At 50.0% G+C, this 5,000-nt stretch overlaps 1 non-coding gene across 1 annotated transcript in view; it reads right to left on the bottom strand.

Annotated features, from left to right (window-relative positions):
* The window catches only part of LOC126445864 (small subunit ribosomal RNA), a 1,909-nt gene extending 1,245 nt beyond the window's left edge, over window positions 1–664 (bottom strand). Inside the window, exon 1 of the ribosomal RNA XR_007583156.1 lies at window positions 1–664. This exon is cut by the window's left edge and continues 1,245 nt beyond it. This is a non-coding gene — a ribosomal RNA (small subunit ribosomal RNA).
* Between the last annotated feature and the right edge of the window lie 4,336 nt (window positions 665–5,000).

The following is a 5,000-nucleotide window of genomic DNA, read 5'->3' on the forward strand; positions in this document are numbered from 1 at the left end:
GGGACACAAATCCAACTACGAGCTTTTTAACCGCAACAACTTTAATATACGCTATTGGAGCTGGAATTACCGCGGCTGCTGGCACCAGACTTGCCCTCCAATAGATACTCGTTAAAGGATTTAAAGTGTACTCATTCCGATTACGGGGCCTCGGATGAGTCCCGTATCGTTATTTTTCGTCACTACCTCCCCGTGCCGGGAGTGGGTAATTTGCGCGCCTGCTGCCTTCCTTGGATGTGGTAGCCGTTTCTCAGGCTCCCTCTCCGGAATCGAACCCTGATTCCCCGTTACCCGTTACAACCATGGTAGGCGCAGAACCTACCATCGACAGTTGATAAGGCAGACATTTGAAAGATGCGTCGCCGGTACGAGGACCGTGCGATCAGCCCAAAGTTATTCAGAGTCACCAAGGCAAACGGACCGGACGAGCCGACCGATTGGTTTTGATCTAATAAAAGCGTCCCTTCCATCTCTGGTCGGGACTCTGTTTGCATGTATTAGCTCTAGAATTACCACAGTTATCCAAGTAACGTGGGTACGATCTAAGGAACCATAACTGATTTAATGAGCCATTCGCGGTTTCACCTTAATGCGGCTTGTACTGAGACATGCATGGCTTAATCTTTGAGACAAGCATATGACTACTGGCAGGATCAACCAGGGAGCTGCGTCAACTAGAGCTGAGCAGCCGGCCGCCCGGGAGTGTGTCCCGGGGGCCCGCGCGAACACGCAAGCGTCCGCTCAATTATTCTGCAAACAGGAGGAGGCTGAGCTCCCCTGCACAACACACCTCGAAACCCTCTCAGGTCCCGGCGGCGCGCAGCGCCGTCCTAAGTACTTGGTCGGGTTCGAGAGAGGCGCAATCGCCCGGAGTTAGGCGAGTAGACGCTTTAGGTGCGACCACCCGTGCTCCCAACTGAGCTTGCCGCTGCCGACAGAGGCCCGGGAGCGTGCTGTCGTGGCATTGCCGGCGGGAGACAACACGCGCCACCTACGGTGACCGGCAGCTCCAACGCCAGCGCCACAGAAGGACAAAAGCCCCACTTGGGTGCCGAAGCGAACTCTCCCAGCACAGCGCACGCGCCAACACGTCCGCACAGCTGCGATACAAACCACCTGCGAGAACCGCTGGGGCGACCGAGCAGCAGACGGCGTCGCGGCGCCGAGCGCCGGGCGGCGGCGCATCCTCAGCGCACACAGTCCTCAATCGGACCAGCACACTGCAGATGGCCACCGCGCTTCGCACCGGGCCCGCGAGGACCTACTTTGGCCGCAAGGCGCCGCGAGCAGGGGGCGCCGGCGCGCAGCTGCGCCGCCTGCCGCGTCCGTCGGCCGGCGCGCCTGCCACTGGCCGCCCCCACCAGCCGGCTGTAGCGCGTGCGCCCACGCACCGCGCTGCCAGCACGCCGGGCGGCCCCCCCCTCACCGGCCGGGGACGGTCCCACCCAGCCACCGCCGCGTATCGCCTCACACCCAGATCCCCTTTCGCGTTTCGTGGCATGGTGGGTCCCCTTTCACGTTCGTGGGCATGGTGGGTATCCCTGAAACAACCGGTTAATAGCTCGACCGATCGTCGCCAACACTGATTCACCTCTAGCGAGAACAACCGCACCACAACGGGTTACCTGTTGTTCATTTGCGTAACGTCACCAGCAAACGTAGACGTCCATCGCCATTTGCAACGAGTATTGCATGCCTGTGTCAGGTGTCACAACACACTACGTCTGCCCACATAGACGCAACAACATGTGCACGCCTCGAGAACACGTGGAAGGTAGCCCCCGTACGTATGCGGTGTCCATTGCGCGAACGACTGTCAGCCGGCCTCTGCAGGATGTCGCAGATGTGGAACGCGGTGCAACATGCTATCACGGTGTGTGAGAAGAGACGACTACGTCCGAATACACGCTCCACTACATCAACAGACTGCTCATGCTGATCGCCATCCAGGGCGTCCGTTCCTCCCACACGTCTGAATGGCGTACCACACTGCAATCCAGCTCTTATAGGGAGACGACACGTAGCTGCGTGCACAATATTTGGACTGTATGGTCTGCCGTTGCTAGGCGCAGTCGTCGTACGGTCACACATGTGCCACGATGTATCATTCAGTACATACGGACCAATGTGCAGTACAGTTTGTGGGTTTTGCGTACATCGGCGGACAGGGTGACAGGCCGTACCACAACGTAGGCTGAGTACGTCGGCATGCGAAGGGCATTGAACATGCAAACTTCTCAACGACCAGCTTGCGAAGGCAGGGGGGAAGGGGGGGGGGCATGTACGTCCTGCTGCTATCCACATTACAGTGTATAGCAGGAGCATGTGGAAAGTCAGCAACACCTGCAAGGTGTTTAACATGACGCGATACACAGGGGACCGGGCAGTGCGAATAGCGAACTATATTGCGAGGGTTGCGGTTAGGCAACACTACACTAATTTAACGAGTTGCATAACAATTACAGAGCAGGTTCAGCGACAACGTGCGTCAGGTTAAGGCGCAATATAGGTTAGGTTGAGGCACAATATAGGTTAGGTTAAGGCACAACATGGGTTACGTTAAGGCACAAATTGGGTTACGTTAAGGCACAACATGGGTTACGTTAAGGCACAACATGGGTTACGTTAAGGCACAAATTAGGTTACGTTAAGGCACAAATTAGGTTACGTTAAGGCACAAATTAGGTTACGTTAAGGCACAAATTAGGTTACGTTAAGGCACAAATTAGGTTACGTTAAGGCACAAATTAGGTTACGTTAAGGCACAAATTAGGTTACGTTAAGGCACAAATTAGGTTACGTTAAGGCACAAATTAGGTTACGTTAAGGCACAAATTAGGTTACGTTAAGGCACAAATTAGGTTACGTTAAGGCACAAATTAGGTTACGTTAAGGCACAAATTAGGTTACGTTAAGGCACAAATTAGGTTACGTTAAGGCACAAATTAGGTTACGTTAAGGCACAAATTAGGTTACGTTAAGGCACAAATTAGGTTACGTTAAGGCACAAATTAGGTTACGTTAAGGCACAAATTAGGTTACGTTAAGGCACAAATTAGGTTACGTTAAGGCACAAATTAGGTTACGTTAAGGCACAAATTAGGTTACGTTAAGGCACAAATTAGGTTACGTTAAGGCACAAATTAGGTTACGTTAAGGCACAAATTAGGTTACGTTAAGGCACAAATTAGGTTACGTTAAGGCACAAATTAGGTTACGTTAAGGTACAATATGGGTTAGGTTAAGGTACAATATGGGTTAGGTTAAGGTACAATATGGGTTAGGTTAAGGTACAATATGGGTTAGGTTAAGGTACAATATGGGTTAGGTTAAGGCACAACGTAGGTTAGGTTAAGGCACAACATAGGTTAGGTTAAGGCACAACATAGGTTAGGTTAAGGCACAACATAGGTTAGGTTAAGGCACAACATAGGTTAGGTTAAGGCACAACATAGGTTAGGTTAAGGCACAACATAGGTTAGGTTAAGGCACAACGTAGGTTAGGTTAAGGCACAACGTAGGTTAGGTTAAGGCACAACGTAGGTTAGGTTAAGGCACAACGTAGGTTAGGTTAAGGCACAACGTAGGTTAGGTTAAGGCACAACGTAGGTTAGGTTAAGGCACAACGTAGGTTAGGTTAAGGCACAACGTAGGTTAGGTTAAGGCACAACGTAGGTTAGGTTAAGGCACAACGTAGGTTAGGTTAAGGCACAACGTAGGTTAGGTTAAGGCACAACGTAGGTTAGGTTAAGGCACAACGTAGGTTAGGTTAAGGCACAACGTAGGTTAGGTTAAGGCACAACGTAGGTTAGGTTAAGGCACAACGTAGGTTAGGTTAAGGCACAACGTAGGTTAGGTTAAGGCACAACGTAGGTTAGGTTAAGGCACAACGTAGGTTAGGTTAAGGCACAACGTAGGTTAGGTTAAGGCACAACGTAGGTTAGGTTAAGGCACAACGTAGGTTAGGTTAAGGCACAACGTAGGTTAGGTTAAGGCACAACGTAGGTTAGGTTAAGGCACAACGTAGGTTAGGTTAAGGCACAACGTAGGTTAGGTTAAGGCACAACGTAGGTTAGGTTAAGGCACAACGTAGGTTAGGTTAAGGCACAACGTAGGTTAGGTTAAGGCACAACGTAGGTTAGGTTAAGGCACAACGTAGGTTAGGTTAAGGCACAACGTAGGTTAGGTTAAGGCACAACGTAGGTTAGGTTAAGGCACAACGTAGGTTAGGTTAAGGCACAACGTAGGTTAGGTTAAGGCACAACGTAGGTTAGGTTAAGGCACAACGTAGGTTAGGTTAAGGCACAACGTAGGTTAGGTTAAGGCACAACGTAGGTTAGGTTAAGGCACAACGTAGGTTAGGTTAAGGCACAACGTAGGTTAGGTTAAGGCACAACGTAGGTTAGGTTAAGGCACAACGTAGGTTAGGTTAAGGCACAAACGTAGGTTAGGTTAAGGCACAACGTAGGTTAGGTTAAGGCACAACGTAGGTTAGGTTAAGGCACAACGTAGGTTAGGTTAAGGCACAACGTAGGTTAGGTTAAGGCACAACGTAGGTTAGGTTAAGGCACAACAATAGGTTAGGTTAAGGCACAACATAGGTTAGGTTAAGGCACAACATAGGTTAGGTTAAGGCACAACATAGGTTAGGTTAAGGCACAACATAGGTTAGGTTAAGGCACAACATAGGTTAGGTTAAGGCACAACATAGGTTAGGTTAAGGCACAACATAGGTTAGGTTAAGGCACAACATAGGTTAGGTTAAGGCACAACGTAGGTTAGGTTAAGGCACAACGTAGGTTAGGTTAAGGCACAACGTAGGTTAGGTTAAGGCACAACGTAGGTTAGGTTAAGGTACAACGTAGGTTAGGTTAAGGTACAACGTAGGTTAGGTTAAGGTACAACGTAGGTTAGGTTAAGGTACAACGTAGGTTAGGTTAAGGTACAACGTAGGTTAGGTTAAGGTACAACGTAGGTTAGGTTAAGGTACAACGTAGGTT

The sequence above is a fragment of the Schistocerca serialis genome, unplaced genomic scaffold (assembly GCF_023864345.2).
Source record: "Schistocerca serialis cubense isolate TAMUIC-IGC-003099 unplaced genomic scaffold, iqSchSeri2.2 HiC_scaffold_365, whole genome shotgun sequence".
NCBI lineage: Eukaryota > Metazoa > Arthropoda > Insecta > Orthoptera > Acrididae > Schistocerca > Schistocerca serialis.